The sequence below is a fragment of the Micromys minutus genome (genome assembly GCF_963924665.1).
Source record: "Micromys minutus genome assembly, chromosome: 4".
Taxonomy (NCBI): domain Eukaryota; kingdom Metazoa; phylum Chordata; class Mammalia; order Rodentia; family Muridae; genus Micromys; species Micromys minutus.
Window position 1 is genome coordinate 12,574,079 of NC_137973.1, and position 18,133 is coordinate 12,592,211.

At 35.0% G+C, this 18,133-nt stretch overlaps 1 pseudogene across 1 annotated transcript; it reads right to left on the minus strand.

The window, feature by feature from the left end:
• Positions 1–17,353: 17,353 nt before the first annotated feature.
• Positions 17,354–17,714, minus strand: LOC308419606 (cytochrome c, somatic-like; annotated as a pseudogene). The gene has a single exon. The product of its transcript is annotated as a cytochrome c, somatic-like (transcript).
• Positions 17,715–18,133: the final 419 nt, after the last annotated feature.

Here is an 18,133-nt window from a genome sequence, read left to right on the forward strand (position 1 = left end):
GCCAAGGCTGCATGAACTGGTCAGAAGGGAAAGCACAATAAAATGATTTGCCCTTTAATTCTAAAAGGATTTATTTCTGCCAATCATAATTTACTTTCATCAAATAAAGCAGATGTAAATTCTAGGCAAAAATATAAATTTAATGGCTTTTAAAAATTAGATATTGGGAGTTTTAAGTTTTGTTTATTGATTTTTCTTTCTAATTATGGTCAAAGATACCAGATATTTTAAAAAAAAATTTAACAATAGATCTTTTTGACATATCTTAAAACTATTTGAATTAACATTACATCAGCTTGATACTTATGAATATGTGGTGACCATCTCTAATTTGTTTATAATACATATAATATATACAGCAAGTATTTCTTAATATCTTTTAACCTCACTGGACTCAATTCACCAATAAAATAAGAAGATAAACAGACTGAATACAGGTTTTTAAACAGGTGTTAAAAAGGACCCAGGATTTTGTTGCGTAAAGTAAACTCATCCCAGTGACAAAGACAAATATTACCTCAGAGTAAAGTCTAGGAAAACAATTTTCCAAGCAAATGGTCTCAAGAAACAAGCTGGAGTAGCCATTGTATTATCAAATAAAATAGATTTTCAACCAAAAGTTATCAATAAAGATAAGGAAGGACACTTCATAGTCATCAAAGAAAAATGTATCAAGATGAAATCAAAATCCTGAAGATCTATACTTCAAATGCAAAGGCACCCACATTCATAAAAAAAAAAAAAAAACTTTACTAAAGCTCAAACATGTATTAATAGTGGGAAACTTCAAAACCTCACTCTCATCAATGGACAGATCATAGGAGCAGAAACTGAAAAGAGACATAGTGAAGCTAACAGAAGTTATGAAAGAAATGGGCTCAACAGACATATAGAGAACATTACATAGTATAAAAAATATATTTTCTTCTTAGAATCTCTCAGTACTGCTTCCAAAATTGGCTATATAATTGGTCACAATACATGTCTCAACAAATACAAGAAGATTAAAATAAATCCATGAATCCTAGCGGATCACAATAGAGTAAGTACCACATACACATGGAAGCTAAACAATGTTGTAAACAATGATAATTTATTCAAGAAATAAATGAAAGACTTTTTAGAATGTAATGAAAATGAAGGTAAAACTAAACCAAAATTATGGGATACAATGAAAGCACTGCTAAAAGGAAAACTTATACCTTTTGGTGCCTCCAGATAAAAATTAGAGAGAGCACACTGTAACTGCTTGACAGCAAACTTGAAAGCTCTAGAAATAATAGAAGCAAATACACCTAAAAAGAGGAGTAGAAGGAAGGGAATAATCAAACTTAGGGCTGAAATCGACCAAGTAGAAAAAAAAAACAAAAACTATACAAAGAATCAACAAAACAAGAAGATGGTTCTTTGAGAAAATCAACAAGATAGATAGACCTATAACCAGACTAAATAGAGGGCACAAAGGCAATATAAAAATTAACAAAATCAGCAATGAAAAGGAATTTATAATAACTGAAATTGAGGAAATTTAAATAATTAACAGATCCTACTACAAAAGCCCAACTCAAGAAAACTGGATAATCTGGAGAAAATGGTCAATTTTCTAGACAGATACCAGATACCAAAGTAAAAGCAGGATCAGATAAACAATTTAAACATTGATATAACCATTAAAGAAATAGGACCAGTCATCAAAAGTACCTCAACAAAAAAAAAAAAAAAAAAAAAGCCCAAGACCACATGGGATTAGTGCAGTATTCTATTAGACCTTCATAGAAGACTTACTACCAATATTCTCCCAAGTAGTCCACAAAATAGAAAAGGAAGAAACACTATACAATTTTTATTCTTTGAAGTCACAATTATGCTTAAACTTAAACCACACAAAGACCCTAAAGAAAGAAAATTTAGAGCAATTGCTTTCATGGCCATTGATAAAAAAATACTCAATAAAATTATTGCAAACCAAATTTAAGAACACATAAAAATAATCATTCACCATGATCAAGTATGCAGAGATAGTTTAATATATAAAAATCCATTAAAGAAATCCACTATATAAACAAAACAAACAAAACAAAACCAAAAAACACATGATCATTTCATTAGAGGCTGAGAAAACATTTGGCAAAATTCAACACACCTACATGTTAAAAATTTGGAAAGATCAAAAATTCAAGACTTGTACCTAAGCACAGTAAACGTAATGTACATCAAAAGTAGTAGCCAACATTTAACTAAATTGTGAGAAACTTGAAATAATCCCACTAAAATCAGGGACTAGACAAGGCTGCTCACTCTGTCTCTACCTATTCAATATAGTACTGAAAGTCCTTTGTAGAGCAATTAGACAGCAAAAGGATGTTAAAGAGAAATTCTACAGCTGATAAACAATTTCAGCAAAATGGCTGGTTATAAAATTATCTCAAAAAATCAATAGTTCTCATCTACTCAAAGGATAACCATTCTGAGAAAGAAATTAAGCAAAAGACAACCTTCACAATAGTCACAAATATATGAAATGCCTTGGTCTGATCCTAACTTAGCAAGTGAAAGATCTGTATGATTAGAAATTCAAGTCTCTGAAGAAGGATATTCAAGATGATCTCGGAGGGAAAGATCTTCCATGCTCATGGATTGGAAGGATCAACATTGTGAAAATGCCCCCCTTACTGATAGCAATCTACAGATTCAATGGAATCCCTACCAAAATTCCAACTCTAGCCTTTATAGAGTTAGGAAGAACAATTTGAAGATTCATTTGTGGTAACAACAACAACAAAAAAAAAATCAGGACATTGAAAACTATTAAAGAACGTCCAGAGGAATCTCCATCACTAACCTCAAGCTGTATTTCAAAGCAATTGTGATAAATTATGAATGGTATTGGTATAGAGACAGGTAGGTACTATAATGGAACAGAATTGAAGACCCCAGAAATTAACCGACACACATATGGTCACTTGATATTTGGCAAAGGAGCTAAAAACATACAATGGAAAAAGGACAGCCTCTTCAACAATTGGTACTGGTAAAACTTACAGTCAGAATGCAGAAAAATACAAATCAATCTATTCATATCTTCCCTTACAAAGCTCAAGTCCAAGTGAATAAAAGACCTCCACACAAAACCATATACAGTGAAATTAATAGAACAGAAAGTGGGGAGGAGCTTAGAAGATATTGGCACAGGGGAAATTTTCCTGAAAAGAATAGCAATGGCTTATGCTCTAAGATCAAGAATCGACAAATGGGACATCCTGAAAATGCAATGTTTCTATAAGGCTAAGTACACTGTCTAGAGGACAAAATGGCAGACAACAGATTGGGAAAATATCTTTACCCATCCTACATCTGACAGAGGGCTGGTATCCAATATATACAAAGAACTCAAGAAGTTAGAATCCAGAGAATCAAATAATCCTATTAAAATGTGGAATAGGGCTAAAGGAAGAATTCTCAACTGAGAAATACTGAATCGGTGAAAAACACCTAAAGAAAGGCTCAGCATCCCTAGAAATCTGGTTAATGCAAATCAAAACAACCCTGAGATTCCACCTCACACCAGCAAGAATGGATAAGATGAAAAACTCAGATGACTACAGATGCTAGCAAAGATATGTGGAAAGAGTAACACTCTTCCACTGTTGGTGGGACTGCAAGCTGGTACAATCAGTCTGGTTGTTGTTCAGAAAACTGGAAATAGTATTACCTGTAGACCCAGCTAAACCACTCCTGGGCATACACTCAAATGATACTTCAAAATATAACAAGGACATACGCTCTACCATGTTAATAGCAGTTGTATTCATAATAGCCAGCATCTAAAAAGAGCCCAGATGTCCGTTATGCCCTTTAAGAGAAAAGTAGATACAGAAATTGTGATACATTTACCCAATGGAGTATTATTCAGCTCTGAGAAACAATAACTATGAAAACCTAGGCAAATCAGTGGTACTTGAAGTTATCATCCTGAGTGAGGTAACCCAGTCTCAAAAGAAAAGGCATTGTATATACTAAGTGAGAGCTGAAACTAACCCCCCAAATCTCTGAATACCCAAGAAACAATTCACAGACCTGATGAAACTCAAAAAGAAGTAAGGCCAGAAGTTGAACGCCTCAGTCCTTCTTAGGAGGGAGAACAAAACACTCACAAGAAGAAATACAGGAATAAATAGAGGATCAGGGAATTGAAGAAAAGACCATTCAGAGACCACCTCACCAGGGTATCCAGCCCATATTAATCCACCAAAACCAAGCAATATGGCTGATGCCAGCAAGTGCTTACTGACAGCAGCCAGATATGGATGCCTCCTTAGAGGTTCCACCAGAGTCATACAGATACAGTTGAGAATGCTTGCAGCTTACCATTGGACTGAACACAGGATCCCAAAGAAAGAGCTAGAAAAAGAACTTAAGGAGCTGAAAGAGTTTGCAACCCAATGGGAAGAAAAATATTATCACCAAACCAAACCCTCCACAAGTTTCAGGGACTAAAACACCAACAAATGAGTACACATGGAGATACCTAATGCTGCAATTGATTATGTGGCCAAGGATAGTATTGTCTACCATCATTGAGAGAAGAGTCCTTTGTTCAAGTGAAGGCTCGTTTTCCATTGTAAGGCAAAGCCGATGCACTGGGGTTGAAGGGGTGATTGGGAGAGCAAGCACCTTCATGGAAGTAAGTTGAAGTGGTAGGGGAAGGGGAATCAGAGAAAAGAAGATAACATTTGTAATGCAAATACAAAGATAACCAATAACAAATTAATTTAAAAAGTCTACATGGTATTGACTTATGCAATATAATAATTTGTGTTCTTAAAAAAAGTAAGGAAGCTTGCAGTCCCACAAATCAGATAGGGTTTTGTGATCTCTAGGGTCTAGACATTCGGCCTTGAGAAACAGAGTTAATCTCTTTACATCACAGTTCATTTTGTAGAGCTGTGGGATTTTAGGCACCAAATACTGACTGGTGATTCTATATATTATTGTTTTCTAGGTGCTAAGTTGAAAATAGTGAGCAAACCTATAAAAAACTGATGTTCATTCTGAATACATATCATACATATGGTAAGGACACTGGGAAAGAGAGTATAGTATAGGTTTAAAAATAGTTCACTAGGACCGAACTATGACAAAGCAGTAGTGTTTCTAACATGGGTAAAACTTTATTAGATACTTACTACCACATTTAGAACACACAAGTGCATATTTATATTATGAGTAGAGGAGTGTGATTTTTCTTTTAACTAACACATATAATGAACATACAAAGGTATGTGATAGGTCAATCGATTAAACTGACCAAAACCAAAAAGTACTACTAGAAACAACCAACATTTAAAAATTCAGTTCTTAGAAGTATAATTTACATAATGATTATTCTTCCAAATTAAAATGTATATGTCATTTAATAGTAATTAACAATGGGCAAAGCTGCCCTAATTAAACTTAATAAATCAGTTTACTCAATTGTACATATAATAAAAAGATTTCTGTGAGGTTTACTAATTATTCAAATTACTGAATCACAAACTATTCTAATTATTTGGAATATTAAGTGTTTCTATAAGTATACTTAATTAGATTCTGAAAACATGTAGCTTGGTATCTATTGTTTACATTAAGTTTTATATATTTTTATATTTCATGCACTATGGCATATTTACATTATATGCCAGCCCATGTAATACATAATATATAAGTATATTATATATTATAGTATATTATTTATACTACACACACACATGCACACACGCACACACACACACACACACACAAACACACACACACACATATATATATATATTATAATTGATTAAATTTTTAACCATTTGACATTTTCTTTGATTTTCAGGTTGCCATATTAGGGAAGATAAAGAAAAAAATTGACAACAGTTTTTAAGAAGAATTTTCTTTTTAGAGTCCTATTATTTAACTTCTGTGTGATTATTTTGACAATTCTTACAGCTCAGATCTTCCATAGGTGAATAGAATTTGAAGAATAAACCAGGACTGAGAGTGTTGTCAGGTGACAATATAGGAAATTTGAAATGACTCAATATGTGCTCTAAAATTGTGATTTTTTAATCAATACTGTATTTTTTAATGCAATACTGAGTTTATATAATTTTAAAATACATCTTTTTACTTATTTGACTCATTTTATATTTGACTCATATATATCAACATTAAATTTAAGTAAAATAATTATGACTAGGGCTTTATTGCTGCAGGTTAAAATGACATGGATTAATATTTAATGTGCTGTAACCTTTTGCATATTAATAACTGATAGTACCAGGGTCAAATAAGATAGGAATTTTTAATATTTAAATTACCCATCACAGTATAATATTTTTGTGGTATTTGTTCTAACAGACTGAGCAAGATAACACAGACTATATAGCTTAAAATACTACATGCCTTCTCTCAGTACTTTAATGCATTTTCACAAAAATCAAAATTATAAGTAATTTGTATAATTAAAATGTGTGCTTTATGTCTATAAAATATGGTATCAATTTAAGAGTTTTAGTTTAATTTTCATAAATCACAAAACATACTGTATTGTTATTCCTTTTTTCTTATTGAGCTGAATGAGTAGCAACTCATAATAGTGAATGTTTTCTTTCTACTTTTTGACTTGTACACAAAGCTGTTAAAATTTATTTAGTCTCGACAAGATTGGAAAATCTGGAGGAAATGGATGAATTCCTAGACAGATACAAGATCCCAAAGTTAAACCAGGACCAAGTAAACCATCTAAATAACCCTATAACACCTAAAGAAATAGAAGAAGTCATCAAAAGTCTCCCAACCAAAAAAAGCCCAGGTCCAGACGGGTTCAGTGCAGAATGTTACCAGATATTTATTGGGGATATAACACCAATACTCTACAAATTATTCCAAAAGATAGAATCAGATGGAATATTACCCACCTCATTTTTTGAGGCTACAATAACCCTCATTCCTAAACCACACAAAGACCCTACAATGAAAAAGAACTTCAGACCAATCTCACTTATGAACATTGATGCAAAAATACTCAACAAAATACTTGCAAACCGAATCCAAGAACATATTAAAAGGATCATTCATCATGACCAAGTAGGCTTCATCCCTGGGATGCAGGGATGGTTTAATATAAGGAAATCCATCAATGTAATCCACCATATAAACAAACTCAAAGATCAAAATCACATGGTCATCTCACTAGATGCTGAGAAAGCATTTGACAAAATCCAACACACCTTCATGTTAAAAGTCCTGGAAAGAACAGGAATCCAAGGTGCATACCTAAACATAATAAAAGCAATATACAGCAAACCAACAGCCAACATCAAACTGAATGGCGAGAAACTTGAAGCAATCCCACTAAAATCAGGAACTCGACAAGGCTGCCCACTCTCCCCCTACCTATTCAACATAGTTCTGGAAGTCCTGGCTGGAGCAATTAGACAGCAAAAGGAGATCATTGGGATACAAATCAGAAAGGAAGAGATAAAAACATCACTCTTTGACGATGACATGATAGTGTACTTGAGTGACCCCAAAAATTCCACCAGAGAACTCCTACAGCTAATAAACAAGTTCAGCAAAGTGGCTGGATACAAAATTAACTCAAACAAATCAGTAGCCTTCCTGTACTCAAAGGACAAACATGTGGAGAAAGAAATTAGGGAAAACGTACCCTTCACAATCGTCACAAAAACTATGAAATACCTTGGTGTGACTCTAACTAAGCAAGTGAAGGACCTGTATGACAAGAACTTCAAACCTCTAAAGAAAGAAATTGAGGAGGATCTCAGAAAATGGAAAGATCTCCCATGCTCATGGATTGGAAAGATCAACAACTTAAAAAAGGCCATCCTACTAAAAGCAATCTACAGATTCAATGCAATCCCCATCAAAATTCCAACCCAGTTCTTCATGGAATTGGAAAGATCAATGTGCAATTTCATATGGAATAACAAAAGACCTAGAATAGCGAAATCCATCCTCAACAACAAAAAAACATCTGTGGGAATCACTATTCCTGACCTCAAGCTATATGACAAGGCAATTGTGTTGAAAACTGCATGGTACTGGTACAGAAATAGGCATGTGGATCAATGGAATAGAATAGAAGATCCAGAAATGAGCCCTCATGTATATGGTCACCTGATTTTTGACAAAGGTGCCGTAAACATTCAATGGAAAAAGGACGGCCTATTCAAAAATGGGGCTGGTCCAACTGGCACTCAGCATGCAAAAGAATTAAAATAGACACTTTCTTATCTACTTGTACAAAGCTCAAGTGTAAGTGGATCAAAGATCTCCACATTAAACCAGACACACTGAAATTATTAGATGAGAAAGTAGGAAAAACCTTAAAAAACATAGGCACAGGAGAAAATTTCCTGAACAAAACACCAATGGCTCAAGCTCTAAGGTCAAAGATTAACAAATGGGACTTAATGAGATTGCAAAGTTTCTGTAAGACTAAGGAAATTGTCAAGAAAACAAAAAAGGCAACCAACAGAATGGGAAAAGATCTTTACCAACACCACATCAGATAGAGGCCTAATATCCAAGGTATACAACTAACTCAAATAGCTAGATACCAGAGAATCAAATAACCCTGTTAAAAAATGGGCTACAGAGCTAAACAAAACGTTCTCAGTTGAGCAACACCAAATGGCCGAGAAACATCTGAGGAAGTGCTTGACATCCTTAACCATCAGGGAAATACAAATCAAAACAACCCTGAGATTCCACCTCACACCAGTCAGATTGGCCAAGATCCAAAACTCAGATGACAGCAGATGCTGGCGAGGCTGTGGAGAAAGAGGAACACTTCTCCACTGTTGGTGGGGTTGCAAACTAATACAACCACTCTGGAAATCAGTCTGGCGATACCTCAGAAAATTGGATATAGTACTACCTGAAGACCCAGCTATTCCACTTCTGGGCATATTCCCCAGAGATGCTTTAATACACAACAAAGATATATGCACCACAATGTTCATAGCAGCTCTATTTATAATACCAGAAGCTGGAAAGAACCCAGATGTCCTTCAGAAGATGAATGGATACAAAAATTGTGGTACATTTACACAATAGAATACTACTCAGCCACCAGAAACAATGACTTAACCAAATTCTTAAGAAAATGCCTGCATCTAAAGAATATCATTCTGAGTGAGATAACCCAGTCACAAAAGAACAGACATAATATGCAGTCACTGATGTTGGGATGCTAACCCCAGAGGCTTGCACTCCCCCAGAAACAACTCACAGTCTGTATGAAGCCCAAAAAATAAAGAAAACAAAAAAAATATATTTACAAAACAAGAAGACTTTGACTATTTCCATGTTGCGTTTTGTTTTGCATGTACTTTACACTCATTGTAACTATTAGGTTTTCAATGCATACTGTCAAGCCCTTGGAAAAATCAAGTACTGACAAAAAAATATATTCACAGAGTTTTATGTAAAAATTATTTTAATATCTGAAAAAACAGTACTGACAAAAATGTATAATTTTAAGCAAAAAATGTTTAAAATCTGTACATTTATCTTTGTTTTGTAAAATAAAGTCATTTAAAAATTTTATTTCGTCTTCTGTTAAATATAAAGATTTGCCTCAGTTTTCTAAAGATTATGTTATATAAATTTTTAATACATGTCTGCAGGTGCATCTGCACAGTATAGTTCTGAAATACAAACTGCTGTAAAGGACTCTGAGTGTCCATATCATTTATAGGTACAATTTTATATAGTTCATATTAATGTTTTCTCCAGGAAAATGCAAGAATTCCTGTTAGCTTACATCATCACACACATTTTCATACTATGTTTTAGACTTTGAAAGTATGATATATATAATCATTCAGGGAGGTTTTACTTGTGTTTTATTACTTTAAGTGATTATGAATATTTATTTCATGTTAAAAGAATAGATATGAAATTATTTGCTCACCTCTTCCCCTTGCATATTTTAATATGCCTTTTAATTCTTCTCTGCATAAAGCAATGTCAAAGTGATTGATGACAACCTTTTCTTTTCCTTTACAGTAAATTGGTGCTATTTTTTTCTTGCTTGGCTTTTGTTTCTATCAATTGTACTAAAATATGTTTCAATATGGTTCTAATGATTTTCCATTTTTATATATAAAGAATGCTTTATCAATAACAGCTTCCAAATATTTGCAATTATTATTTTAGATATGTTAAATTTCAATAATTTTATACTTGTACATAATTTCTGGAAATCCCTTATTTACATTCTGCTATCTGTTTCCAATCCCCTGGCAGGCTCGTCAACCTTTTTCAGAATTCTTAATGTACTTTCTGTACTAATGTGAATCTTTTATTTCCTTCCTCCATCCCTCCTACCCTTCCTCCCTTTCTTCCTTCCTTTTTTCCTTCCTTTCTTCCTGCCTGATTTCCTTCCTGCCTGCATTTCTTCTTTTCTTTTTTCCTTCTTTCCTTCTTCCTTCCTTCCTTCCTTCCTTCCTTCCTTCCTTCCTTCCTTCCTTCCTTCCTTTCTTTTATCCTGGTTTCCTGCTTTCCTGCCTTCTTCCAATGCAGTGTTGTTCAGATGGCCACAATTTCTGTGTGTTCCTGAAACCAATCAGCATTCTATATCAAATAGACAAGTTTTTACAGCAGTACCCCAAATCATGTAGCTTTCAGAGTTCTTTTATCCCACAACCTATGGTTACTTTATTTGTGGATTAGGTGGCATCAACATTGATATTGGGGCCAGGAATCTAACTATTATTTATTCTCACTATTTTATCACATATGGAAGTCACACTTTGATCATCATTCACTACCAATATATTTTACTGACCAAAATCGAGAGCTACACTATTCTACAGCATGAACATAAATGGTTGAGAAGATACATAAGCTAAATATTCTCCCAAGCAAATCATATGTAGTAGAATCCCCATGACGCCTGTGATCTTTTTCTCAACTTATTTTTGAATAGATGCACAGCATTTATCCCATCCCACGGATTAAGATTCAATTATAATGAGGAAGTAGATTATTATGGTTATAAAATACCTATAGCTCTGTTGCTCTTGAGTTCTCTTGCTCTCTTTCTTGTGCTCCTGCCCTTACCCCTCCTCTTTCCTTTCCCTTTCCCCTCTCTCCATGTGCTCATAGATGGCCTCTACTTCTCTACTCCTCTATTCCTCTCTTCTCTCTCTTTCTCTGCCTCTATCTGCTTCCCTCTTAACCCCCCCCATGACCTGAATAAACTCTATTTTATAGTAAAAAAGAAAAAGAAAAAGAATATACCTATAATATGCATAGCATGCACATGGTAAAATCTTGACAAATGGTGTAACACTGGAGTGAATTTGGTATAGTAATCTATGATCTCTGAGGACATTAATCTTTCATGTATGCTGATGGCTTAAATAAAAGTTTATTTTTGTTCTTAATCATATTTTTATAAGCTAATAAAGTAGTAGGTTTCTACTTTGGTTTTTAAATACTCCAGATACTATTGGTCTTATTACCCTCACTTAACCTCCTACCTCATCACACCCCACCATTCCAATTCATACCTTTCCTTCTCTGCATTTCTATTTTTGACCTCCATATAAAAAGGATTTACTTTACATTTTCTGAAGTTAAACTGTTTTAAATCTTCATTTAATATCTCTGGCCTCCCTTCTTGCAACTATGCCTCTACAGGTATTTCTAGCTTCTTTAGCACATAATTCTGAAATGAAATTTAAGAAATTTTATTTTATTGTTGTTTTAATATTCACATTGCTTATCGATCATCATTTCTAACCGGATCTGCAATATGTACAATAATTGGAGAGCTATTGAGAAAGGTTTTGCTTTTTAATTTATTCTTTGATCTAAAGATGGCTCCTTCTATTATTTTTAGTACCTCCTGAAATCTTTTGCATATTTTCTGAGTGTTCATATTCCCGATATATATGTATTTTAGATCTTTTACAATTTTCTTTCAGCAATAAGTGGTCACTTATGAAGTTTCAATAAAAACAGGTACCTCTCCTCCTATTGAGCCTGGCAATTGGGCTTAATTAGGTAACTCAGTAGGGAAGTGCCAGTACCAATCTCAGGAAAAAGCCTTAGCAACATAACTTACTCCCTCTGTTTTATGAGTTTTACAAAACCCAGAAAACTACATAACTTTAACCTGTATGTTGAGTGTCTAGGTTAGACACATGCAGGCTTCCTAATTGTTGGTTTAGTCTCAGTGAACCTTATGGGTACATATTAGTTGATTCTCTGGGTTTTCTTGGGCTGTCCTTGAGCCTACTGGCTCCTACAATTCTTCCTCCTCTTCAACAGGATTCCCTAAACTCTGGCTAGGGATTGAATAGGGGTTTCTGCATCTGTTTTCAACAGTTGTTATATGAAGACCCTTTCAAGAAAATTGGGTTAGGCAACAACTTATGAGTAAAGCAAAATATTATTAAGTATCATTTTTATTTACTTCGCCCAGCCGGACCCAGCAGAGAATGCTGCACAAGCCACTCCTGTACCTGAGCAGAGATCCCTGTGGGACCTCCGGCACCCAGCCGGGAACAAAGTCCCACACAACCTGAAGACTCATAAAGGCTTACTAACAAGGAAAGTTTTGGTTGGAGATGCATGGGTCTCTCTGGGAAGAAGAAATAGAATAGATATTGTGGATAATCTTGGGGATCATGGAGACAGAAACAGGAAGTATCATTGGCGGGGTAAAGGAAGACATTACTGGACTAGACAATTGAAATTGAGATACAATTTGGGGTAACAAGGAAGCCTAGTACAATAAAAACTCCCAGGAATCCTAAATTGACCCTAAGACTCCTAGTAATGGCAGACACAGAGCCTGAAGTGGACATCTCCTATTACTAGGCAAGATTTTCAGTTGACAGACTGGGACACAAAGCTACCTACAAAGCCTTTACCATATAATTTGTTCTGCCGGAAGGATGTGCTGGGGTAAATGTGGAACAGACACTGTGGAAACAGGTAATCAATGAGACAAATATTTTCTAGTGCTTATTGTGAAGATAGATGTATTCTTCTTACCTCTCAAAAAAAGTGAATTACTTAAAGAATCTGTTACATTAATTTCGGACAATTTTCTGCAATGGTAAAATAATAACTTAATTTAAGTGTTTTCGTTGAAGATTACCCACTGGAATCTACACAGCCTGACTAATAAAATATTTTCACCTGTTATTTTTTACAGTGGGTTCTTTCTTATATCAATAGATAATATTTCAGTATAAACAAACCAAAAGATTTTAAGGACCCTAGTATTTTCAGATAGCAAACATTTAAACCAATTTTTATAGACTTCTGGAGACTCAATTTTGTTCAATTTAACCCTGTTTAGCCATCTCAGTATGTGTGTGTGTGTGTGTGTGTGTGTGTGTGTGTGTGTGTGTGTGTGTGTGTTAGTGTGGGTGTGGGTGTGTATATAGCAAGACATGCATATGAAAATCAAATTCCATTTCTTGGAGTCTTCTTCCATGGTGAAATCTGCAGTCTCAACTCAGACCACCAGATATGGGAAGCAATTTTCTACCCACTCAACTATGTTTCCAGAACTCTTGCCATTTTTCTAAGGTGTCATTTGACCTTGGTGTCACCCTCTTACTTCTGTCATTGTTTTCTTTTACAATCTCTCAAATATCTGCACTTTATCCTTTTTTTCTCATCTAGTTTTTTTTCTTCAATTTCACATTTTTCATAGTAAAATGTTTAAAATGAATAGTCTCTGTTACTTTACTATTCTTTTGTTCTTATGTTTACAGATCCATATCTAATCTTATTTCTCAAGGAAGATCCTGGATCTTTCTAAAATCATGCCATCATTGTACAAAACTGGCCACTGGATTATTTGTCTTTGTAAGAAGATTGACTTGGAGAAAGACAGAGCTCCTTCCTTAAACTCATGCTTGCCAGCCCTGCTTGGAAAGCTTCATTACATTTTTAGACAATTGCAGTATGAGGTCTTCATATTTACTTCTGTTTTTATTTTCGTTGGCCTCTGAAGGTTACACTAGAGCACAAATAGAGAGCTGAGCTGTGAACAGACATGGTATTTGGAATATCTTGGTCACAAATACTGTAGACATTGTCCTTGTCCCCAAGAGTTCCATTTGAAGTCATTCAAGATATGCATTCTCAGCAAACAGCACGAAACCATTACTACACAGCATTTTACAAATGCTCATATCCATAATAAAATTCAATTCATAAATGAGGCATAATAAGACAAAAGTAAAGCTAATAAAACAGAACTACAACAATATAAGACAATGAAATTGATTTAAACCTATGAATTCTTTATTTTTGGGGTTTTTATTTAGCAGGTTTAAATCTCAGTAAATCATGACTAAATGAAACTGCATAGAAAAAAAAAATATCACTGATGGGAAAAGACCATAAGATAAATCTGGAGGGTCTGTGATAGTTAAAATGACAATCACTGAAAACTTTGTGTTTGTGCCTAGGTGTGTGTGAAAGAATACAAATGAAAATCACACTAAATAGCAACATGTAATCTATTACTGTAGAAATTTATGCTACAAGAAGAAAACAGGTTAAACACTAAAATGATAACATAATTGCACTGTAGGGAGAGGTAAGATGCATTACAAGTCAAATATTGTAAGTATTATACAGAGAGCCTACCAGTGGAGAAAGTATTTATTCTTCATAAATGGTGTCAGGCTAACACTCTGATTAAAAATATAAACAACACAAAGCAAAAAACAAAAAGGCAGAGATTAGGAGAAGAACTAAGCTAAGCAAATAGTTGTGGAGAACCCTTACCTTGGAAGTTGAGCACATGTGAAACTGGGAGATTAGTGCTCTTTTTCTTTTATTTTTTTTCCATGTACTCTGACATGTCCTTTATTCAGCACTTTCCAGTAGTTAAAGTGAACAAATACAGAATATCTGTAAAACTGGAACAGAAGACAGATGGTACCTCTACCTACCTGAATTTTAAAGGTGAGATCAAAGCAAACACGAGATTTAGACACAGAACTATCAGTGTTCAGGAAGGCATTATAATTTTTGTGCATTAAATCTAGGTTCTCAGAAGGCAAGTGCTTACACTAGCTGGTTTAGATTAATGTCATAAATACAGCAGCCATTACTGCAGTCATCCATGTACATTTCATGTGTGTGACAGCCACACATGGGTAATGGACACCTATGTCTAAAAGATTCATTACAGGAAGGTATGTGGGGCAGAGCTTTTCTAAACATTCTGAATACAGGTGGCACTGATTAGAAATCATCCAATTTTCCTTTATGATACCACTGAAGTATCTATCCTCAATAAACTACCAACAACAAGTATATGAGTTAGAGTCCTGCTTCCTTATTTGTAAAGTAAGTGTCCCCTTTCTGCATCTCATCTCACTGCATCTCAGTGTTTACCCTCTACAACACTGGGTATCTTGAGTCTAGTTAGCTTAAAAACATAGGAGGCCCCATTTGTGTAACATAGACCTTAGATGATGTATTAGGTATGGGTACAAAAATAACAAATTAGATCCAAGTTTGATCATCAGTAGGGGTGCTTTACTTGGGCTCCCACAAATGTTTCCTCTTGTGGGGTAAACAGCCTGTCAGGAAGTGATGAGTCATCCAGGCTTCATCACTTCTGAGTTATAAATTGTAAGACCAACACATAACCTGTTATACTAACAAAGCCCATTTTAATTTATAACGAAAGCCCAAGGTTATAAAATCTTAAGCCTAATGTCAATGGCTTATTCCCCCACTATCTTTTCCAGAATAAAAGAAAAAATCCCAGGGCTTTCTTTCTTTACACATTGGTTAGTGTCCCTGGAGAGCTGTTACAAAAGCTTAGGACTCATCAAATCTTGTTACAAAGCTGAACCTCTGAAGGATTTACAAAGTAAACAGCTGATCAGAGAACTGGCTGCTCTTCCAGAGGACCCAGTCTGGACTCCTAGCTCCCACACTGCAGATCCCGCTATAACACCAGTCCCAAGGGATCCAACACCCTGGGCTAGCCTTCACGGGCACTGAACATGTGTAGCACAAAAGTATGTGCACACACCCTCCCAACCCCAAACACACACATAAAATGAATCCAACAACAAAAATCCTAACAGTCCCAAACTCCAAATAAATTTCCAAACTTATTTCCTCAGATTGTCCTCAATTTCTTTTATCAAGTAAGATTTGTCAAGAAGTGCTGTGTCTGACCTGAGGCCTAGTTAATCATTCTTTACATGTTTGATGTCATCAATGAGGTCCTTTCCATAACCTTTTCAATCCCCAAAGACACGCTATCACCTGTTTCCCTGCCATTCTCTATAAGTTTTAGGAACACTCAGCATGTGTACAACAATTCACCTTTACATATCACATTCTGGCCAAGAACTAACTGTGAAGTGCTGCTCTAGCCTGAGTTGTGAACTAAGGGTGAAGTGTTGCTCTAGCCTGGGTTGTCCCAGATATCATGTAAGAGCATCTAGGACCTTCACTAGACCATGGCTTTGCATTAGGGAAAGTTTAAATAACTAAAGTTTAGTCAACCATTATTAAAGCACAATCAAAAGATCATGATTTGTGATTGTATTGAATTATCTTACTGTCGATAATTTACATACTATCTCCTTCATTTTCATCTTTCCATCTAGTAAATTGGAAAAGAGTGCCATTCCCAATCATCACGTATCAACCAACATCCCAGTTATGTGGGTTTCTGAATAGGTACTTAAGGACAATTCTGAATTAAATTTAGTCTTAAATCATAGAGAACTTAAAAGGTCTAACTTGCTTGTTCCTAAAACCATTATAACATATAGATAGACCATAAGGAAGTGTTAAATACTCTTAATTTGATATCATACATAAACCACAGTAAATGCCTGTCAGTGGTAAAAGGCAGCATCACTGATGTAGGGAATTCTAATTACAACAGCAGTGTCACTAGTTGCTTCCTGGTGTTTTAACACTGTCTGTGAGAGGCCAGTGAGCACAAACTGAGACAGAGGCGAGTCTTCTTGTTTCTGAGACAGTGATAGAGTCTTCCCAGTGTTTAAACACATTCGCATACCCAGTTATATAAATCTAAGTATAAAACCATCCAATAGGTTTGGGGCTATACCCCATATTTATGGAAAGTGAATTATGACTAATTAAGTCTAACCTTATCTTGAGGAAGGGAGAGTAGTGTTATCATGTATACAGCCAGAATGTTGCTTTAAAAGAGATCATATCCACGTTACTACAGTCAGTTTTACCTAAATCAGGACTGTCCAACAAAAACATTGTTAGCCATTCATGATCTGAATTTGGTGTATGAATTAAATTATGATACACATTAAAAGTCATGAGACATTTGTTTTGTTATAAATAAGGCAGTGAAATTACACATTAGTAGCCTTTTAAGATAAGCTATTAGGTCTGCTTTTTCTCCCTTCTTCTTAATTCCAGTGAAGATCAATTTTGTCCCAAGGGTGTACTTTTTGGGATTCTCTAAATACTCCATCAGGGTATCCTCTCCCCAGGTGATTCCTTTGCTCTTGTTGGCCTCTGTGTAAGAGAATCCAGCACCTGACCTGTCTTCTGCCCAAACAGACCATGGAGATTTGGTCCAGTCTTATGCTTGCCTCTCTTTTCCACAGTGTGGCACTGGGCACACTTCTGAACAAAAATCTTCTTGCCTTTTCAACATCACCCATTTTAAATTTGATCCCGGCTGGTCAACAGCACAACCGTTCAGTCTCTTAGCAAGACGTCCCACTCTCTCTCATGCTATTTCCCTCTCAGGACATATTTACTAGAGAAGTTCCCCAAATTTAAATAATATGAGAGATTCCTGTAGAATGTGTTTGGATGATATTCACTGCTTCACCTTTCTCAGAATCAAATCTCCACACCTGATACCAATTCCCCTGACACCTACATGTGGCTCTTCTATTTATTTATTTATTTATTTATTTATTTATTCATTTATTTATGAAAGACTATCTGACAGTATCTGTCTTGGTCCACTAGCTCTTAGACTCTTTCGATCCTTGCTTGTATTATATTTCTTAGCCATGTATAAGAGGTATCTTGTAACTATTTTAATTCAGGTCAGGTACCCCGAGATTATTAA